The sequence below is a fragment of the Arvicanthis niloticus genome, chromosome 2 (genome assembly GCF_011762505.2).
Source record: "Arvicanthis niloticus isolate mArvNil1 chromosome 2, mArvNil1.pat.X, whole genome shotgun sequence".
NCBI lineage: Eukaryota > Metazoa > Chordata > Mammalia > Rodentia > Muridae > Arvicanthis > Arvicanthis niloticus.
In genome coordinates this window covers 56,405,059-56,429,457 of record NC_047659.1, presented here as the reverse complement: position 1 = coordinate 56,429,457, position 24,399 = coordinate 56,405,059, and positions in this window count along the sequence as shown.

Sequence of the window (24,399 nt, the reverse complement as noted above, 5' to 3'; positions counted from 1 at the left end):
CCAAAGAGACGGTCATGAGTCTTTCAGAATGTCCTCATTCCTCACTTTTCATTAAATTCCAAAAAGTCTTTAATTTCTTTATTTTTTCCTTGATCAAGTTATCATTGAGTAGACCATTGTTTAGCTTCCACATATATGTGGGCTTTCTATTGTTTTTGTTGTTATTGAAGACCAGCCTTAGTCTGTGGTGATCTGATAGGATGCAAGGGATTATTTCAATTATCTTCTATCTGTCAAGGTCTGTTTTGTGACCAATTATATGGTCTATTATGAAGAGGTAACATGAGGTGCTGAGAGGGCATATTCTTTTGCTTTAGGATAAAATGATTTATATATATATATATATATATATATATATATATATATATATATATATATATAAATGAATTTATTATATATTATATATGGATTTGAATGTATATATGGATTCATATATATATGGATATAACATATATATAAATATATGTTAAATCCATTTGGTTTATAACTTCTCTTAGTTTCACTGACTCTGTTTAGTTTCTGTTTCCATGATCTGTCAATTGCTGAGAGTGGGGTATTGAAGTCTCCCACTATTATTGTATGAGGTACAATGTGTACTTTAAGCTTTAGTAAAGTTTCTTTTATAAATGAGGGTGCCCTTGCATTTGGAGCATAGATGTTCAGAATTAAGAGTTCATCTTGGTAGATTTTTCCTTTGATGAGTATAAAGTGTCCTTCCTTACCTTTATTGATAACTTTTGGTTGAAAGTCAATTTTATTTGATATTAGAATGGCTACTCCAGCTTATTTCTTGGGACTATTTGCTTTGAAAATTGTTTTCTGGCCATTTGATCTAAGGCAGTGTCTATCTTCTTCACTGAGGTGCTTTTCCTGTATGCAGCAAAATGCTGGGTTCTGTTTATGTATCCAGTCTGTTAGTCTATATGTTTTTTATTAGGGAATTGAGTCCATTGATGTTAAGAGATATTAAGGAAAAGTGATTGTTCCTTCTTGTTATTTTTGATATTAGAGGTAGAATTATGTTTGTATGGCCAACTTCTTCTGTGTTTGTTGAAAGAAGATTACTTTCTTGCCTTTTCTAGGGTATAGTTTCCCTCCTTGTGTTGGAGTTTTCTATCTATTATCCTTTGAAGTGCTGGATTTGTGGAAAGATTTTGTGTAAACTTGGTTTTGTCATGGAATATCTTGGTTTCTCCATCTATGGTAATTGAAAGTTCTGCTAGATATAGTAGCCTGTGCTGGCATTTGTTTTCTCTTAAGGTCTGTATGATATCAGTCCAGGATCTTCTGGCTTTTATGGTCTCTGGTGAGAAGTCTGGTATAATTCTGATAGGTTTGCCTTTATATGTTGTTTGAGCTTTTTCCCTTACTGCTTTTAACATTATTTTTTTGTATTTTGCATTTGGTGTTTTGATTATTATGTGACAGGAGGAATTTCTTTTCTGGTCTAGTCTATTTAGAGGTCGGTAGGCTTCTTGTATATTCATGGATACCTTTTATTTTATGTTATGGAAGTTTTCTGCTATAATTTTGTTGAAGATATTTACTGGCCCCTTAAGTTGTGAATTTTCACTCTCATCTATACCTATTATCCTTAGGTTTGGTCTTCTCATTGTGTCCTGGATTTTCTAGATGTTTTAGGTTAGGAATTTTTTGCAATTTGTATTTTCTTTGACAGTTGTGTCAATGTTTTTTATGGTATCTTCTGCACCTGAGATTCTCTCTTTTATCTCTTGTATTCTGTTGGTGATGTTTAAATCTATAACTCCTGGTCTTTTCTTAGGTTTTCTATCTCCAGGGTAGTCTCCCTTTGTTATTACATCTACTTGCATTTTTAGATCCTGGATAGTTTTGTTTAATTCCTTCACCTGTTTTGTTGTGTTTTCTTGTAATTCTTTAAGGGAGTTTTGTGTTTCCTTTTTAAGGGCTTCTACTTGTTTACCTGTGTTCTCCTGTATTTCTTTAAGGGAGTTATTTATGTCCTTCTTAATAGCCTCTATCATCATCATGAGAAGTGATTTTAAATCAGAATCTTGTTTTTCCAGTGTTATGGGTAACCAGGACTTACTATGGTGGGAGAACTGGGGTCTGATGATGCCAAATAAAATTTGTTTCTGTTGTTTACATTCTTGTGCTTGCCTTTCGCCATATGGTTATCTCTAGTGCTACCTGCACTCACTGTCTCTGACTGGAGCCTGTCTCTCCTGTTATCTTGGGTGTGTCAGAATTCCTCAGAGTCTAACACTGTCTTTGTGATCCTGTGATCCTGAAATCCTGGATGTAAGAGTTCCTGGGACTCAGGCTGCTTCTGGGATCCTGAAATCCTATGTTCCTGGGCTTGTTAGAACTCCTGAAAGTCCAGCTTTACCTATGATCCTGGGTGTGTTATAGCTCCTGGGAGTCCAGCTTCTTCTGGGTGTTGTAGGATTTTTTGCAGAGCTAGCACCCAAAGTCTGCTCAGATAACTGGCTCAGACCAGAAACTTATGTGACACGATGAAAGCATTGCTAATAGGAAAACTTATAGCTCTAACTGCCTATAAAAAGAAACTGGAGAGAGCCTACACTTTTGGGTTTGACAGCACACCCAAAAGCTCTGGAACAAAAAGAAGCAAATACACTCAAGAGGAGTAGATGGCAGGAAATAATCAAACTCAGGGCTGAAATCAATCAAGTAGAAACAAAAAGAACTCTAAAAAGAGTCAACAAAAGCTAGAGCTAGTTCTTTGAGAAAATCAACAAGATAGACGAACCCTTAGCCAGAATAACTAAAGGTCACAGAGACAGTATCAAAATTAAAAAACCATAAATGAAACGGGAGTTATAACAATTAAAACTGAGGAAATTCAAAAACTCATCAGATCCTACAACAAAAACCCATACTAACAAAACTGGAAAATCTGGTTAAAATGGACAATTTCCTAGACAGATACCAGGTACCAAAGTTAAATCAGCATCAGATAAACCATGTAAACAGTCCCATAACCCCTAAAGAAATAAAAGCAGTCACTAAAAATATTTATACGAAAAAAGACCAGGACCAGATGGTTTTAGTGCAGAATTTCACCAGACCTTCAAAGAAGATCTAATACCAATACTCTTCAAACTATTTCACAAAACAGAAAGAACACTACCCAATTCATTCTATGAAGCCCCAATTGCTGTCATACCTAAACCACACAAAGACCCAACAAAGAAAAAGAAATTCAGATCAATCTATCTTATGAATATTGATGCAAAAATATTCAATAAAATTCTCAAAAACCGACTCCAAGAACATATCAAAACAATCGTCCGTCATGATCAAGTAGGGTTTATCACAGGAATGCAGGAATGGTTCAATGTATGGCAATCCATCAACATAATCTACTATATAAACAAACTCAAAGAAAAAAAACACATGATCATCTCACCAGATGCTGAGAAAGTATTTGACAAAATTCAACACCCCTTTATGGTAAAAGTTATGGAAAGATCAGGAATTCAAGGCCCATTCTTACCATAGTAAAAGCAATATACAGCAAGCCAGTAGCCAACATCAAACTAAATGGAGAGAAAATTGAAGCAATTCCGCTAAAATCAGGGACTAGACAAGGTTGCCCACACTATCCCTACCTATTCAATGTAATATTAGACGTCCTAGCCAGAGCAATTAGACAACAAAAGGAGGTCAAAGGGATACAAATTAGAAAGAAAGGATTCAAAATATACTTATTTGCAGGAGATGTGATAGTAAATTAGGTGACTCCAAAACTTTTATCAGAGAACTCCTAAACCTGATAAACAACTTTAGCAAAGTGGTTGGATATAAAATTAATACAAATAAATCAGTAGCCTTCCTCTATTCAAAGGATAAACAAGCTGAGAAAGAAATTAAGGAAAGGACACCCTTTACAATAGTCACAAATAATATAAAATACCTTGGTGTGACTTTAACCAAGCAACTGAAAATCTATATGATAAGAACTTCAAGTCTCTGAAGAAAGAAATTGAAGATGATCTCAGAAGATGGAAAGCTCTCCCATGCTCATGGATTGGCAGGGTTAGTATCATTAAAATGGCCATCTTGCTGAAAGCAATCTACAGATTCAATGAAATGCCCATCAAAATTCCAACTCAATTGTTCATAGAGTTAGAAAGAGCAACTTACAAATACATTTGGAATAAAAAAAAAAAAAGCCCAAGATAGTGAAAATTATACTCAACAATAAAAGAACCTCTGGGGAAATCACCAACCCTGACCTCAAACTGTACTATAAATACTGCATAGTGTTGGTAAAGAGACAGGCAGGAAGATCAATGGAATAGAATTGAAGACCCAGAAATGAACTCATACACATATGGTCACTTGATCTTTGACAAAAGAACTAAAACCATCTAGCAGAAAAAAAGACAGTATTTTCAACAAATGGTGCTGGTTAAAGTGGAGGTCAGATTGTAGAAAAATACAAATTGATCCATTTTTATCTCCTTGTACTAAGTTCAAGTCCAAGTAGATCAAGGACCTCCATATAAAACCAGACTCACTGAAACTAATAGAAGAGACAATGGGTAAAAGCCTTGAACAAATGGGCACACGGGGAAAGTTCCTGAAGAGGACAGTAATGTCTTATGCTCTAAGATCAACAATTGACAAATGGGACCTCATAAAATTGCAAAGCTTCTGTAAGACAAGGGACACTGTCAATAGGACAAAATGACAACCAACAGATTGTGGAAAGATTTACCAATCCTACATTCAATAGAGGGCTAATATCCAATATATACAAATATCTTAAGAAATTAGACTCTAGACAATCAAATAACCCTATTAAAAATGAGGTACAGAGGTAAACAAAGAATCCTCAACAGAAGAAACTTGAATGGCTGAGAAACACCTAAAGAAATGTTCAACATCCTTAGTCATCCAAGAAATGCAAATCAAAGCAACACTGAGAGTCTACCTCATACCTGTCAGAATGGCTAAGATCAAAAACTCAGGTGATAGCAGATGCTGGCAAGGATGTGGAGAAAGAGGAACACTCCTCCATTGTTGGTGGGATTGCAAGCTGGTACAACCACTCTGGAAATCAGTCTGGCAGTTCCTCAGAAAATTGGACATAGTATTACCTGAGGACCCAGCTATACCACTCCTGGACTTATACCCAAAAGATGCCCCAACATAGAATACATGCTCCACTATGTTCATAGCAGCTTTATTCATAATAGCCATAATCTGGAAAGAACATAGATGTCCTTCAACAGGGGAATGGATACAGAAAATGAGGTACATTTACACAATGGAGTGTTACTCAGTTATTAAAAACAATGAATTCATGAAATTCTTAGGCAAATGGATGTAACAAGAAAATATCTTCCTGAGTGAGGTAACCCAATCACAAAAGAACATACATGGTATGCACTCACTGATAAGTGGATATTAGCCAAAATCTCACAATACCCAAGATACAACTCATAGACCACCTGAAGCTCAAGAAGAGAGAAGACCAAAGTGTGGGTGCTTTGGTTCTTCTTAGAAGGAGTAACAAACTACTCATGTGATCAAATATGTAGACAAAGTGTGGAGCAGAGACTGACGGGGTGCCATCTGGAGACTGCCCCACCTGGGTATCCATCCTATGTACAGTCACCAAATGCAGACACTGTTGTGGATGCTAGAAAGTTTATGCTGACAGGAGCCTGATATACCTGTCTCCTGAGAGGCTCTGCCAGAGCCTGACACATACAGAGCTGGATGCTCACAGCTAACCATTGGACTGAACAAGAGGATCCTTAATGGAGGTGTTAGAGAGAAGACTGAAGGAGGTGTAGAGGCTAGTGGCCCCATGGGGAGAGAAACAAAACCAACCAACCAGCGCTCCCAGGGTCTAAACTGGCATCCTGGGAACACAGATGGAGGGACCCATGGTTCTAACTGTATGTGTAGTGGAGGATGGCCTTGTTGGGCATTGGTGGAAGAGGAGGTCGTTGGTCCTTTGAAGGCTGGATGCCCCAGTGTGGAGAAATTCAAGGGTGGGGAGTTGAGAGCAGATGGAATGATGGGTGCACACCCTCATAGAAGCAGGAGGAGGGGGAATGGGGGAAGGAGACAACATCTGAAATGTAAATAAATGAAATAGCCACTAAAAAAAGAATATTCTCACTCCTGCATAGTTGGCTTGTTATTGCATAAACATGATTGATCTGATCAAGAGCTACAGGATTAGAGAAAGTTGTGCTCTCTGAGGCAACAGCACTAAAATATAGCTTCACAAAGGACTGCAGGACTGACCTCTTATCACTGAGTCGCACACTTAACATTTCTTTCAGCTGTAGAGATATTTCATCCTCATTAATGAATGCACCACTATTGCAGCCTCTTATGTTTTTCAGTGTTTTTACCATATTTCATTTTGTATGTGATTTGTCCTTTGCAAACAAGGTTGACTTTAAAATCTGAAGGACTCATTCTCTCTCCCAATGCCATAAGAGCTCACTTAACTCAGAGTGACTTAAACCCTTTCACAAACCTTGGATCCAAAATAGACATACCTAAACTCTGCTATTCCTCATGATGAAATATCATGATGAAAAAAATGTCTTCCCAGGATACCTTTCCATCTCCTTACATGTTTTTAGCTACCACTTATAGAATATGGATCCTATTTTAGCCTATGTTATTAGAACCTTCCATTCATATAAGTTAAAATCTCTAATTAATACATTTTATTTCAGAAACTATTTGCTTGGTAACATTTAAAAACAACAACAACACACACACACACAAATGTTAATTTGTAGTGATGTGAATACCCCAATCTATAGAAAATAATTAATTTGGTCTGGCAGAGTTTTAAAATTTTCATGGACAAATGTTTAAATCCTGAGAAGTAATTTTCAAGAAAAATAGGTAGGCAGGGATTAAAAGGGAATGAGGTAGCGTATGAGAAACATAAGAGGACATTGAAGCAAAAGACATGTTCTAGTCTTGCTTAATTTGAAATAAGGGTATGTGTATATATAGGTGTGTGTATAAGTATGTCTGTGTGAGCATGAAGCAGGCTTAGTAGTAGTAATATTATTTTATGCTCACATTTTGAATAGCTTTTAAAGTTAGGCTTAGACTGGTATAATTTGTGTATAAATTGATGGTGAGTAAATGGTCTTTATATTTCAGAAAAATAATTTCTTACAATGGTTCATCTCTGGAGTATTGAAATAAGATGGTTCAGATTCAACTCCTAATTGTAGCACTAGTGATTTGATATCTCTGTGTTGTAGTTTTATGTATCTTTAAACAAATCATCATCAGAATGCTTTCAGTTATTAAGATTATGACACAAATGTTTTAATCCCTTAGCCTTATCTACAGAAAGAGTCAATAAATGCTGGTTTTTATCTGCCATTATTCTGTTTCTCAATATTTATCTAGGCAAACAATGTAGGAAAAGAGTTTTTCTTATCATTCTCAGGTGCATTTTAAAAAAAGCTCACAGAAGCACCATTTACAATTACAAAAAAAAGTAAGGGGGAAGGACAAGAGAGAATTATATTTTTTATTTTTCATCAATTCATTTTTTTTACTTAACATCCTGAAAGCAGCCTGTCTTCTTCCAGTCCCCTCCTCAAATTGCCCCTTGTCCCTTCCCTCTCCCTTTCATCTTTGAGGAAGAGGAGGGGAATTCTTTTTAAATGTTTTGATTTATTTTTTACTTTAACACAATGCATTGGTTGCTAAATTTGAAAAGTGGGTTTTGAAAGTGTAACAATATGTACTTTATATAGGGTGGAAAAAAACTTCCTTTTGAGAAATGAACCAGGATATGTAGCCACCCAGAATGAAATATGTTCTCTCAGGAGAATTCAAGGTAACATCTCAACATCCTGAGCAGAGAAAGGCAAGCATCCATCATTGAGGATGAAGGATGAAGTATGCTGAGAAGCTCCTGTGACTACCTAAGACAAGAGCACTCTCTGAAGGACAGTTGAAAAGCATAGTTTCTCTCAAGGGGTTGTCTGTGTTGTGATTGTGTAAGATACCAAACATGGACTGAAGTATCTTAAAAACAAAAAGAACAGTGCCTTCCGAAATGTCTTCAAGTAAGGTTATATTTAAAAAAAAAAATAAGTAAAAATCTGAGCCAGAGAGATGGCTCTGCAATTAAAAGCACCAGCTATGCATCCAGAAAACCTCAATTTGATCCTCAGCACCACAAAATGGCTCAAATCATCTGGAACTTCTCTTCCAGGGGAACCCCAACTCTCTTCTGAAATCTTTCTTTTAGCACCAGGCATATACATGGTACACAGACATGCAGGGAAAACATCATTCATATGAAACCTTAAAATAAATAAGTGTAGACTAGTACTTGGAATTTCTATTTTAGTCTATTAAAAAACTACATAAGTAATCTATATCATGGGCTAAATTGATTTGACAATCTATACAATTACCAATAAAAATTCTGACAGATTCAACAGAAAGTGAACATAGTGGTATATCCAGTATAATAAAAGAACATACTAGAACCTGCATTTTAAGATGCTTTAACTCATGGAAGGAAAAGACAGAATAGTATTTGTGATAAAGTAGAAAATGATTACATTGTATATTTGTTACAACAATTATTTTTGATTACTAAAGTTTCAACATTGATTTTTTACATATTAAACATTATAACATGGTTGAATTCCTTTATGCAATTCAAGGTGGCATATCTCTTTCTAATAAAGCAAATTGAGTTCATTCGTATAATAAAGTGTTGCTTAGTCAATTAGAACACAACACATGTAGTCATTTTCTTTGGGAAGTTAGCCCTGCCATTAGGGAGCAGGTAGATGAAATCATACACACACACACACACACACACACACACAGAGGACTTTAGTGGCCTTCCTTGTCTTTCAGGAAATCTTTTATCCACATCCTGAAAGACATCACAATGCTATACCTGTTCCTTTTAGATATTAGCAGCCTTTTTATCACAGATGTTAATATGTCCACTCAAATGAAATATAGAGCTTCTACTTCACACAGTGCATTTCTCTCCCAAGGCTGTGAAATCTGATGCAAGGAAGACACATTTTTCAATATTATTGCATTTTGATATGCTTGAGCAAACTCCCAGAAGTTTGTTTGTTCATTGTGAGGTCATGGGTAGGTAGCCCAGCTCCAGGTAGCAGGATCCATCTATCATTATAGACGTGGGCTCCTTGCACAACCTGTCCATAGTTCTAGCTTGTAATAACAACTGTACCTTATTTGCATAACTGAAAACACTTGCTTCATCATGTCCGTATCTCCCTAGTGGGAAGAAAGAAATGAAGAAAGTTCTGCCTTACCATGTACATTACCCAGAACTCACAAGTAACATAGCTTATATGAGGCCAAGAGTTGATCACCTGTTGTTGGGGGCCGACTTTTAGCAGAAAGCGGCTATCAGCTTTGCAGCCATCTTGAGCCATATACCCTGACATGAGACTTGGATTACAATAGCCTACAACAGCTGAGCACACTCTGATAATCTTGGTTTAGATACCTTGGGTGTGTGAGATTAAAGGTGTGTGAAATTAAAGGTATGTAACTTAAGAATGTGACTTAGAAGTGTAGAGATCAGATTTAGAGACAAGACCTAAGGGCATGATTAAAGGCTTAGAAGTGAGACATATAAAAGGCAGATGATGAAAGAATGAGACACTTCAGAGAGTACAACTTGGAGTACAACTTGAAGTAGGAATTAGGCATTAGGTACCAGGCACTTGGAAGACAACTTGGAAGAAGTAGCTTGGAACTTGGAGGCACTAGGGACTAGGAACTAGGGACTAGGAACTTAGGACTTGGGACTTGGAGAGAAGAAGAGAGACTGAAGAATAAACGGGATTGAATCACACTCTGTCTGGTCTCCATCCTTCAAGTCTGTCCTCACTCTCTCTCTTGCTGAACCCGACCAGCGGACTGGAGCGGCATCTTGAGCCGGGATACAGTGGCGGCCAAACACGGGGCAGCCCGGGCCTCAACATTTTGCTTAGGCCGCAACATTTTTTGGCGTCCAATGTTGGGCTAGTGCGGTTCCCAACATTTTTTGTCACCCAAATGTGGGGCTAGTGCGGGTCTCAACAACCTGCCTTCTATACCAGGGAGGGAGAGTAAGAAGTATCTGAGGCTAGCTATATACTCTAAAAAGACAGCCCGTGCTAACTCTTCCACTTTGCAGTGCTTTTCTAGATTCTATTAAACAGCAGGAGTGTGACTCCTGGATCAAAGACTGATTTCAGTTTGCTGAAAGGGGTGTTACCCCTACAGCACCTTCTAAACAGTCTCACTTTTTCCTTTTGTCTGAACTTAATGCAATTTACCCTATAGCAGAGTTCCTTTTATGGTATCACATCCTCCTACAGATTTGTGGAATCAGGATCCTTTCAGGACAACTCATGGCCAGCTCTTTTCTGTGTGGCTCAAGTCTGGGAACAGTAACAGAATCATCCCTGCACTTTCTGAAATGCATCTCATTCACACGGTGGCCCTTCCTCCCTGCTCAGCTGACAGGAGCACGTCCATCATGGGAGCTCTGGCATTTGAGAATACGAGGATCACATAATACTCTTTGCTTGTCTGGGCTGGCCTCGAAGCTCATAAGTCAAGTCTATAGGATTCTTATTTCTAAAAACCCTTAACTAGAGCATTGGTTCAAGGTAACTATGGCGTATTCTGCCATATAGGTGGGAAAACAGGAGTGGAACACCCTAAGAGCACCATTTCTAAAGGAAAACTAGCTCATGAGCTATTCCTGTTCAAAAGCCAAGTCCTACCTCACAGGCTGCCAAAATGGCAATAATAAATAAATAATAAATAAAGCCAAAGTTGAGGTCTTCATCAAAGTAATCAGTAAACACATGATTTGACACCTGTCTTGAGATGACACGTAAGTTAACTTCTTGAGTTTTAATATTTAGAGTGCCATCGAAACTAACGGGAGAAACCTCAGTTTTCCAATTTTGAACACTTTTCTGCAGTATTTAAAAAAAAAAAACACTTCACGAAATGAATGTGTGTGATTAAATCCTGACATGTATACACCGTGGAACCATCATCACACTTATTCACAAACACATCCATGACACCTCGAAGTTCCCATGGGCCCCACTGTCATTCTGCTTCTCTTGCCTGATCAACCCGATTGCTGTCCCCAGACAACTGCAGCTGTTCTCTCTCTCTCAAGTCATTTGTATTTTCTAGAACTTAAAATGATTGGAATAAGACAAATTTTTATTCTGCCTTCTGTCACTGACAATGTTCTTCTGGATCAGTTACGTGTGCCATGTAACAGTAGTTTATTTTTTTATATTGTTCCATTAAATAATATTCATAAAATAAGCATATCATATTCCATTTACACATACATCAATAAATACATAAAACAAATATTTCTAGTTTAAGACTGACAAGAATGTCAGTGTGAAAAATGTTGTACAAGCTTTTCTATAAATGTACTTTCATTTTTAAGTACCCAGGTATTGAATGGTAATTTTTTTATATTGGATTATTAAATCATTAGGAACTTGCAGTTTTTAAAAATGGCCCTATAATTTTGTGAAGCCTCCAGCAGCACATATCAATTGTAGCCACTCTATCAGAATTTGATCTTTGTCAAAATTCTATATGATTTTAATTTTAACTATGGTTACAATTTAGTACAATGGAGTTTCACTTGAGGCTTGCCTGCCATCTGTTTAGTGAATGGTGATGTTGCATAAATATTCATAGGATTGTTGCCATTTGTATTTGTTTCCTACTGACACGCTAACAAATTACCATGAAGTCAATGGCTTCAATAGCAGACAGTAATAATAATGGAGTCCAGAAGTTTGAAATGCAGTGGCTAGGCTGAGATCCAATCAGCAGGGCTATACTTTCTGCAAGCTCTAGAAATGAGCTCTCCTGTGATCTTCTTCCATGTTTTTCTAATTGACAGTTTCATGCGTGTATGTAATGTGTTCTGATTGCTCTATCCCTCAAATCCTCTCTTATCTCCTTCTTTTCCTTGTTGACAGGTCTTCATCCCTACCAGTCTTTTATCCACAGTCATTACTTATGGGTTTTATTTTGTGGTATTTAGTTTAATCAAGGCCATCACTGAGACGGTTGGATTGGAACTGTCCATTAACATCTGGCTCAATTGACCACCTACATAATTATAATTGTTACAAACCTATATTTGCCATGTCAGGTGGCTTGTGCATAGAAAGTGTGGAGCAGAATAAATAGATCTTGGAAGATTCCATTATTCTGCTTGCTGCCCTACTTATAAGCTATCTTAACTAAAGTGTCAATTCAAATATATCCCTTGAGGTTTTTAAATCAGAGTATGTGTTTTCTTAAATGTGGCTCTTCCTTCCATCTATTAGGAGTTTGATCTCCATGTGGCTACACTAGGAGACAAGAATGGTAATAGGTCAGGCCCAGCGCAGCATATTCTTTGAGTATTGGGGATGATGCCCTTGCAAAAGAATACTAGTCTCTTCATATGAAGTTTCCTAAGAATGAGCTTGTATCAAAACATTAACATCCTGTCAATATGTGATTTATTGTTCCTGATATTTGCCATTGGGTCCTGATAAGGGCCTGTATAATATCATATCAACTGCCAGCCTCCCAAACTCAGAGACAAATATTTTTTTTTTCTTCATAAGTATCTTGGTCCTGAGCATTTCTTGTAGCAATGGGGTTAGTTCATTGACTTGTAAGAGAGTTTCTTTCTGAGTGTTAGTTCACTGAACAATATATGATGTACAGTCTGTACCCTATCTTTTCATTCATTTTAAGTACATTTCAATGAGCAGAAGTTTTACATTTTGATGAAGCTCCACTTATTCATTTGTTCTTTAATATTTTATTCAGATCTAAGAAATATTTGCTTAACTAAGATTACAAAGATGTTTCTATTAAGTTTTGAAATAAAAATTTGATAGATTTAGGACTTAACATTCAATTGGATAAATCACTGGAGTGCATGTTTGTGCATGGCATGAGATATCAATGAAGTTCATATACACATGGTTGGCTGTCTTTACAGTCATTAAGAGCCAAGCTATAACTTATCAGATTGCATTTGCTCTTTCATAAGAATTCAGTGTATGGCTTAAATGCTATGCAGTTATTATTTTTTGGCTGGTCTATTTATCTATTATTAGGTAAATATCACAGTCTTGATTACCATACCATTAATTGATTTTTGAATCCAGTGTTATAAGCCCTTTAAATTTATTTATTTATTCTGAAAGTTAAGGACACTGGGGTTTTAGAATTTATTAGACAATTCTCTAAAAAAAAAATCTAAAAGGAGTATACACACATTCAACAATTCTGGGAGAACTGAAATTTTAATATTAGGTTTTTTGATCTAGGAATATGTCTTAGCTATTTAGATTTTCTTTATTTTTTTTTTTTATGCTAGAGAGATGGTTACAAGCACACGTTGCTTTACCAAAGGACCCAGGTTAAATTATCAGCACTCACATGGCAGATCACCATCATCTGTAACTCTGTAAATCTGTAAATCAGAGGATCTAATCCTCTCTTCTGGCCTTCAAGAACACTAACCACACACACATTACACAGACATATGAAGTGGAAATTTCTGCTTTTTTGGAGATGCAGTTGTATCGTGGTGTTTTCTGGAAACTATTTTATGAGAGAATGTTTTTACTAAGACAGATATGTAGAAGGATTTTTTTTCTGAAAAAAAGACTTGTAGTGTTTTTCTGGAACATTCCTGGAAATAGGGTATGTGACGTATTTGGGTAGAGTGGATACTTGCAAGAACACATGACATTTGGAAAGGGTAAAAATAAAACCCAATAGACAGTGGTCAACAGTGTGTAGCATTGATTCACCTTGTCGCTCTTTGCTGGTCTTTGTTGGGCTTTGCTGACACCATGACATTGGTTTTTCTTGCTTTTTTTTTTTGCTGATCATCGTTTGTTATAAATTTATAGAGAGTAACACATCAAAAAGACTTCTGGTGGCATTTTAGCAACTTCTTGCCACCTCAGGCTGATTGGCAGTCTCACGATTTTCTTCTGGATCACACTGGAGCTTCCGTTCCTGATGTGTGAATGGCTTTTGTAAGTGGATCAGGCTGCATATTTGTGCAAAATTGAGCTGTTGCTATCCTGACAATGAAGACTGGAATCACCCCAAAGAACTATTTCTGAACCTGTCCACATCCTCTTTGCCCTATTAACTTTTCCTTTGCACTACCTCTGGAGGATGCAAAGCTACAAGGGAGGTTAAAGCATTTAAATATCCTCATTAAACTAGGTTTTAAAAAATATAAGCCTACAGATATACATGTAGGCAAATCACTGACATTCATAAAATAAAAATACTTTTAAAAACTCACTGTTGTCTCTTAACAGTTCTTTGATCTTATCACCACGTGTTTTTCACTTTTAGAAATTTATCTCTAGTATTTTGTGTTTGTTATTGTAAAATGTTAGTTTCATGTTCTTTTGTTTTTCATTAATGTATGGAAGTACAATAAAACAAATAGCCTACCTATCCTAGACTAACCACTGCATTTTTTAGGGATTACTTTTAAGTGTTTCTATTTCCATATTATAGATTCACCATCTTCATCGTTTCTTCTGATACTCCTTCAGTTCAATGCACTTTTCATTTTATATATTGTAATTTTCTCTTTAGAAATAAAACTCTAAATTTTATACTAGAGATATAAACACCAAGCTGACAGAAAACAAAGATCAGAAAACTACAAAGACAAGAAAATGGTGTTGCCAATAGGAATGCTTCATAACTATAGAGACAGATATTGAAAATCTAGGTGCCTACCATAATGTACTCCCTTGGGAGTTTTTAGGGGAAAAGACTTTCTTATTTCTCACAGACCTAGCAGTAGTCACTGGTTTGAATTGGGGCTACATTATTTAAATCTCTATCTCTACCCTCATGTTACATTCTCCTATAAATATCTGCTTTTCCCTTTCAATTTTTCTTACTTTTAGTCTGTCCTCATAAGGATGTTAGTCATTACTTATTGTTATTCATCTGTAAAATATAGTTTATCTCATCATCCTCAACATATAACTACAAGTCAAAGGAGACTTTTTCCAAATAAGGTAATACTCATAGTAACTAGAAAATAGAACATGCTTATGGCTTTATAGGAGACACTTAAAGCTTACTTTATGATGTTGCCATGTGATAATATCATCAGGATCAATGTCCACCCATTATTGTTTCTCTATTATTCGTACTGATAACTTGTCCTTTTAAAATAGTCAATGGAATCTTAGAACATTATGCGTAGATACACAATGGTCACTGTTTGGTTTTAGATTTATTTTTATTGAATATTTTATTTACATTTCAGATATTATCCACTTTCACCATTTTCCTCCCACCCAGAAACCCAATATCCCATTGCCCCTCCTCCTCCTGCTTCTATGCGGATGTGAGTTTTTTATCTTAGCCATTCTGACTGGTGTGAGGTGTAATCTCAGGTTTGTTTTGATTTGTATTTCCTTGATGACTAAGGATGTTGATCATTTCTTTAGGTGCTTTTTGCTCATTCGAGTTTTCTCAGGTGAGAATTCTTTGTTTAGCTCTGTACCCCGTTTTTAATAGGGTTATTTGGTTGTCTGGAGTCTAATGTCTTGAGGTCTTTATATATATTGGATATTAACCCTCTATCAGATGGATTTGTAAAAACCTTTTCTCAAACTGTTGGTTGCCATTTTGTCCTATTGACAGTGTCCTTTGCTTTACAGAAGCTTTGCAATTTTATGAAGTCCCATCTGTCAATTATTGCTATTAAAGCATAAGACATTGGTGTTCTGTTCAGGAACTTTTCCCTTGTGCCAAATATTTGAGGCTCTTCACTACTTTCTCTTCTGTTAGTTCAGTGTATCTGGTTTTATGTGAAGGTCTTTGATCCACTTGGACTTGAACTTTGTACAAGGAGATAAGAATAGATCGATTTGCATTTTTCTTTATGCTGACCTCCAGTTGAACCAGAACCATTTGTTGAAAGTGCTGTCCTTTCCCCACTGGACAGTTTTAGCTCCTTTGTCAAAGATCAAGTGACCATATATGTGTGAGATCATTTCTGGATCTTCAATTCTATTCCATTGATCTTACTGCGTTTAGTATTTTTTCTTTGTTTTGTACATTTGATCTTTTGATTATTATGTGACAGGAGGAATTTCTTTTTTGGTCTAGTCTATTTGGAGTTCTGTAAGCTTCTTGTATGTTCATGGGCATCTCTTTCTTTAGGTTAGGGGAGTTTTCTTCTATAATTTCGTTGAAGATATTTACTGGCCCTTTAAGTTGGGAATCTTCAGTTTCATCTATACCTATTGTCCTTAGGATTTCCTGGATGTTTTGGGTTAGTAGCTTTTTGCATTTTGCCTCTTCTTTAACAGTTGTGTGAATGTTTTCCATGGTATCTTCTGCAACTGAGATTCTTTCTTTTGTCTCTTGTATTCTGTTGGTGATGCTTGCATCTATGACTCCTGATCTCTTTCCTAGGTTTTCTATCTCCAGGATAGTCTCCTTTTAGGATTTCATTATTTTTTCTACTTCCATTTTTCAGATCCTGGATGGCTTTGTTTAATTCCTTCACCTATTTGGTTGAGTTTTCTTTTGATTCTTTAAGAGATTTTTGTGTTTTCTCTTTAAGGGCGTCTACCTGTTTACCTGTGTTCTCCTGTATTTCTTTAAGGGAGTTATTTATTTCCTTCTTAAAGTCCTCTATCATCATCATGAGAAGTGATTTCAAATCTGAATCCTGCTTTTCTGGTGTGATGCGGTGTCCAAGACTTGCTATAGTGGGAAAACTGGGTTCTGATGATGTCAGGTATCCTTAGCTTCTGTTGATTATGTTCCTGTGCTTGTCTTTTGCTATCTGTTTATCTCTAGTGCTACCTGCACTCACTGTCTCTGACTGGAGCCTATCTCTTCTGTTATCTTGGTTATATCAGAACTCCTCAGAGTCCAATTGTCTCTGTGATCCTGTGATCCTGAGATCCTGGATGTAAGAGTTCCTGGGACTCAAGTTGCCTCTCAGATCCTGAAATTCTATTATGCTGGCATGTTAGAGCTCCTGAGAATCCAGCTTCCTCAACAGCTTTGTGTGCAGGGGATTCTCTGCTGCTCTGAGTACAGTGGTTCCTCTGCTGCACTGACTGTAGTGGTTCCTCTGGGATGGGTCAGGATATTGTGGCTTCAGAGGAGCAGACCAACTAGGAGTCTGCCCCATCAAAAACAACCACTTGAGGGGCAGAAGGGGAGTGGTATTCTGGAGGGTGGGGTTTGTGTGAGTGATGAGTCCAGAGTACCCCAGGCTCCCAGCTGCAGCTCTGGGGCTTAGGGTTGTGGGGGAGGGTTCTTTCCCACTGCTCTGAGTACAGTGGTTCCTCTGAGATGGGTCAGGATATGGTGTCTTCAGGGGAGCAGTGGTCACTATTAGTGATAATAATATTATCATGCAATGGACTGTCCTGTGAAATGGAACCCACAAAGACAAAATACAAAATAGAGATTCTAGGTGTTTTAATTAAAAAGAAATGATCTTTGAAATGAGAAATATGATTCCTACTGTGGTTTGCTCATTAAATAATGTTTATAAGTATTACGGCATCAAAAGTACCTCATAACCAAGAGTAAAATTGTTTTCTAACACTTATAAATGCAATAGTTTTTTTTATTTTAAAGTACATATGATAGATTTTTTTATTGGATATTATATTTACATTTCAGATTTTATCCCCTTACCCCATTCCCCCACTACCCAGGAACCCCCATTCCATCCCCCTTCTCCTGCTTCTATGAGGAAGTGCCCCCACCAACCCCCCAACTCCCACCTTCCCACCCTCGAATTCCCCACACACACTTGGTGTTCAGCCTTTATTGGACCAAGGATCTCCTCTCCCACCTATGCCCGACAAGGCCATCCTCCCCTAGATATACAGATGGAGATTTCTAAAGAATCATTAAGGAGAGGAGATCTCAAGGATACATGTACATGTCTTCTAATTCAGAAAAGTGTAAGATTTATAAGCTGAGCAATCTGATCCATTCCTGTTTATGCAATCAGGAAAACAAATTTTAGGAGCAAGAAGTGCTAGGGGTAGGTCAGGAGAACAGCTCTGCTGTTACAAATGTTTTCTGATTGTCCACAAAAACACTGCTATACAATGATTCTATGAGGATCTTCTGATTGCTTGTACACATCCACAGATTTTTATGCAATGACTTTATAAGAATCTTCTGATTGCACACACACACACATACACACACACACACACACAGATACACACACATACATATACACACACTGCTTTGCAATGACTCCCTAAAAAGAATGTCAACTACAATCTACTGTTTATGTTTAGATAAAAATAAAGGCTTTGAGAAACTGCAACAAAAAATCTTTCCATGCCTAAAAAATTATATACAGGGAAAGAAAATAAATAAATAATTAAATATTTAATTAAATGGTATTTATTTTGGTATATAAGCACACACAGAAACACACACACACAGACACACAAACACACAAATTGGGCTTTTTGTAAAAGGTAGCAATTTAAAGGTTCTTAATTTTATTAAACACATTAGAAATGAAACCACAATCTAAGCAACTGATGAAATCTATAATCATTTTTATCCAGGTGTTGAATATTCAGCATACATATTGTGCCTCCACCTGAGAAACTATATTCTTTGATTACTATATATTGTTGTTTATAAACATCCCTGAGATAAAACAGTGTATCTTGGAAGAAAGTACATTAAGATATTTATCTTTGTTATAAAGAGGGGGGAAATTCCATACTACAAGAAAGCTAGTTAAAACTCAGATGTAACTGACATACATCTCAATTACTTCAGGAAGTTCCTGAAATTTATGAGATTTACTAAGCTCTTCTTTCTCAGCTTGTGTAAACTGCAAAGACTACTAAGAAGCACTTTCAAGTAAGCCCAACTACCTACAAGAGGCTCAGACCAACACATACCTGGCTAGAAGAGATACACTCCAACCTGCTTCCTACAAGTATTAACATGAACTCTGGGCTTTCAGCTTTGTTACCCATGATGATGTGTGCCTTTGGTGATACAGCTGACTTTGGGTCTTTTCTGTTTATATAAGCAATACCACACCTATATTCCTGTAAGTAATATACAACTCATTGATTCCCCAACATGAACTTTGGTGATGTCCTCTGTTTGTTCTTTTGGTTTCTTATATGGAGTAAGTAGCTGTTTGTTTGTATCTCTCAAGACATAGTATGACAGAACACATATATGATTTAAAAAAAAACCATAGGTAATAATGAAATTTTAATGTTTCTTTTGTACTCTAACTTTCTCAAATTTCCTTTTCAGAAATTTCTTAGCAAAAGTTCAGAGCACTTTATGAATGGCTGGCTCAAAGAAAAAGAGATAAAGAATGCAAATGACTGGTACAAAGGACTGCCACCATCATTCAATGCAAAGTAGACTACATTACAAGGAGAATGGAAGAAGAGGATGGGATTCAAGATAGAAGAATAAGATGTACTGAACAACTGTAATTGGCAGGTGACAAAGGAAACGAAAATACAAGTAAAACCACATCCTAGGTGTAGATACATGTACAGGTTTTAAAGTGAAAAAAAAAAACCTGTTTTGTGGGTAATTAATTTTAAAGAAATAGGATTCACTTATATGGTTATTTACAAGTCATTTTTACTGGCTTGTATTGTTAAAATTCTGTGATTAACTCTTTATATACAATCTTTTTAAAACTTTAGTACAACATAAAATATAGAGTAAGTATCATATCAATAATTGAGTTGTGGTTTACAGGTGTAATTCATCATTAGATTGCTACTCTAGTCACCAAGAGACCCTCTGTTCAAATCTCAGCATCAGAGGAAAGAGTAAAATCAGATGAAGGAAGAATTCAGATTGTAAGGGTAAGTATACAGAGGCAGGATTCCAGGACTACAGACCTAAACTAGCTGTGCAAAGCACATGTGGATACTGGAAGCAAAGTCAAGGTGATCTGAATTTTTGTGATACAGTTTTTCTTACCCATTATTAAAAATATTTTTTAGGAGAAAGAAAATTTAAACTCGAAAAATAATAAACTGCTTATTATAAGACAGATGGGGAGAGACATCAGTAGGTAAGGTAGTAGTGAAATGCTTGAATGAGTAACACAGCAAAGCTGCCATTAGAGAGAGAATTCTGGATTTCAGAAACTCTGTTTTAATCCCCCTTCACACTCGATTTAACGCTCCCAGGTTGTTACTCTTTATTACCTGAAGCCCTTCTAATCCTCAAAAGTTCCCTCCCTGCAACTGTACAGACTCCCTAACTACAACCACCATGGAAGAATTCCTGAGTATTTGTATTAGTTAACTGAAGTCTGAGCTATTATTGCCAAGAAACTGAAAATACATTTCATTTGAAGAATACAGGAATAATTCATTTTTAATTACTTCTTCACACAACAATCCAGGGTAGGTAGGTAACAGTTCACAATGGCCATCTGACAACCTGGACAAGCAATATTTTTTCCCATTTGCAGCTTATTCTAAGTCTAAGATATTTCCAGTAGTTGCTACTTTTAAGTATCACACTAGATATCAATACACATGGTAGAAATACAATTAATTGAGCCCCAAATTAGACACTTACCTGTTATAATTAAGAAAATAGTCACAAGAACAAGTCAACAAAAATGGAAAAGAGGTTAAAGGTTCAGTTTGCAGACAATACATGGGCTAACTTTATTAGTTCAGTTTCCTTTTCCATCTACATTGTTACAGAGGGACAATAAAACTTCCATTATAAACAACATCGCCCTCACAAAGATTTTTCATTAGGTGTGTCGATGACCCACCAAATCAGAGCATGTATTATCATAAACTATAAGAGTGAAAGTCACAACCTATTATGTTACACTGTGTCTCTAGGTTGCAAATAGGATTCAAGTTTTCTTTTGCCTTCCTTCAATATTGACTGCACAAATCTGAACAGTTGGAAAATAGTAATAAATTTATAATCATTGTGAACTTCTCTCTATTTAGTAATGTAAATGTACAAACTTTAACAAGGCTTACTGACTTCTGATGAATTCAAACAATAATAAACTTCAAGATTCATTGCTTAAAAAAAAAAAGGAAAAACCACAATAAATTTTCTAAAGCCAACAATGAAAAGGTCACATTCGACACTTCTAAGAAGTATTGCCCAAACAAGAAATCCCTGGTATTAAAATTGATTCTAGATATGAACAAAATCAATTGCAACTCATCTAGCTATGAAATTAAATTATCATAAGAATAAATCAACTAATGGCTTATTATAATTGCATACAAAATAACAGTTATAGCAAAGGGTTCATTTTTACATTATAATCTAGTAGGAAATACATAACATAGCTAGATCAATATCTTAAAATTGAAAATTAAAGAGAAGCATATTATTGATTCATTAAGGTATACCCAGACCCTAAGTGTTGTATAGAGTCTTGAATATTGCTTATTTGCTCTATAAACTTAACACTATAGCATCTTGTTCCTCTTCCCACTAGGTGTACTTAAATCTTGGGTTTCACCCTCCTACTTAGGAAAGTGGAAAGGCTTCCAGTTTGGAAATTCTTGGAAACAATGAGTGGTGAGTCTAGTAGTTGAACTACAATTAAAATAGCAAGAATTTTCATGCTTTCCAATACAGGCTAATATAATTTATTCCAATAAGAATAAAATGTAATCATGTTTGAGTCTAGGAATCAAAATAAAACATTGGGCTTCTCCAGTGTCAAGCAAGTGTTTTGTCATTGAACTATATATTCTTCACCCTCTTCTGAAGAATTTGCCTTTAAAAGTCCCTAATTCTTTGATGTTCCTTAAGAAAATTCCAAAGTAAGTCTTCATGAGAAAAACAGGTATAGGAGGTGCTAGGTATTGTCAATAATGAAGGAAAGAGTTGGTAGAAGGGGGAGGTTTCATCCCCCTCTTTCTCAGTGTATGTGTCCGGCATAGGTGGGAGAGGAAGCCCTTGGTCGGGTGAAGGCTGGATGCTCCAGTGTTGGGAAATTCAAAGGCGGGGAGGTGGGAGTGGGTGGGGGGGCACATCATCAGAGAAGCAAGAGGAGGGGATATGGGATGGGGGTTTCTGGGTGGGGGGAAATAGGGAAAGGGGATAACATCTGCAATTTAAATGAATTTTTATATCTAATAAAAATTAATTTTAAAAAATAAATTTTTAAAAAAGATAGTGTCTTTCTATATAGCCCAGGCTTTCCTCAGATTCTGATTTCCACATCTAGAGCATTGCAATTTCAGAAGGATGCTCCCATCTCTGACAAAGTCAAGCTCTTTCCTTTGTAATTTGGAGGTGAACCTTCTTTTAAGCCATGTCTCCACTTAGATTTAAAAAAAAATTGTTTCATGCATTTTGACCAAATCCTCTAAGACAGTTTTTGAGGCAGTGTTTCTCTTAGCCCTAGCTGTCCTGGACCTCACTCTGTTTCCAAGTACTGAGGTCAAAAGTGTGTGCCACCTGGTAATGATCCTTTATGATTGTTCTACCTGCTACTGAGTTAGCATTATGTGTTAGATCTGTACACTTTAGAAAGATTCATTATTGGTCTGAAGGTGTAAGCTATTGTCATAGTTCATCAATTTGCTTTCAAACTAGAATTGTTTACAACTGAAATTTTGCTGGCATTTTGATTAGAAATGACATGAATAATATTTACATTAATATATATTTAACAATTATTCATTCTAGTGTCAAGATATTCAGGAATGAGTTGAAAGTTTACAAGTGAGAGTTGTGAGTAAATATGAACATGGAGGTGATATATAACACTATGTTCATATGTGTAAGTATACACTTTATATGTTCCATAAGCAAAGCAGGAGCATCTCCCTTCTACTATCCTTTCTTTAGATTTAAGTAAATAAGCAGGGCTTTCCAACAGAAAAATATAAAATATCAAAATAATAATTTTCTACTTTAAAAAATATCATTATTAACAATAAATATTATTCTTGTGATTAGAAATCAATCAGGGATAACTAAAATAAAATTTATGCTAAAAGACATATAAAATGTTTTAGAATGTTTAGGTGTATCACAGGTTATCAAAATATAATTACAACAATTGAAATCTAAAACCAACCCAATATTATGATACGACCAGAAGTTGTACATAATAATCAAACAATAATGGTGGTGATGATTTCTTATGAAGGAATACATCAGAAAACATTGAGATCACTATGATGGGGAATTATCTCCAGACAGTACAGTACACAGAAAGTGCATTTTAAGACCAGAGAACAGGTAAACATGTGAACACAGGTGCACGGGTCCTCCTTGCTTTGTTAAGTATGGAAGACAAATACATTGAGATAAAGTGTTCCTAAAAGTAGACTACCAGGAATAGATCATCAGTTCTGGGAAAAGACACTTTTCAATGTCAACATTACTGTTTTCAGGAATCAATAAGCCACCATCACCTCAAAACATTGCAATTGTCCAATGCATTCTAGTTTTTATTCATAAGCAACAGAGAGACATGTTTTAGAAATATATCCACACCATTTTAAAAGAATACTTCATCCTTAAAAGCACATATAAATATGTAATTTCTTGTAATAGCATATATTTCATATAAGAAAGGGTGATAATGGCAGATTTTATGTGTCAACCTGACTGTGGCAAATGACACTCAGATATACAATAAGACATTATTTCCCACATGTATCTATGAGAGTATTTATAAAAGGTATTGGCATTTTAAAAAGCATGTTTAGCAAAGATCTCCATCATCCATATTGGTCAGACTTATACCATCTACTGAGAATGCACCAGCATATTACTAGAAGAAAAGAGGCAGATCTCTATTTAAACCAAACATCTACTTCCCTGGGACATTGAACTTCTTTTTTGAGGTCATCAAGGACTGAAGGACTTACACAAAATTTGTTTCACTCCCTCTTTCTGGCCCTTATTGTACAAAAGCACATGAGAAATATTCCAGTAACTGTAAATTAGTAAGTACCTATTAATCAATTTTTTTCCAATCCCTTTCCCTATTTTGCCAAGCCTCATTAATTACCATTCTACTCTCAATTTCTATAAGACACCATTTTTATATGCCACATGAGTGAGATTACAAGTAGTTTTCTTTCTCTGCCTAGAGTGTTTCGCTTAACACAATGATCTCCAGTCCATCTCTGCTTTGACTTTCCATAGTGCCACATTGTGTGTATGGATGGCATTTCTTTTGTCTACTCATCAGTTTAAAGACAATTTAGTTATTTTCATTTCTTCATAATAACAACAGCACTGTAATAAAGATGTAAGGGTAAATGTCTCATCAAAAAACTGTTTTCA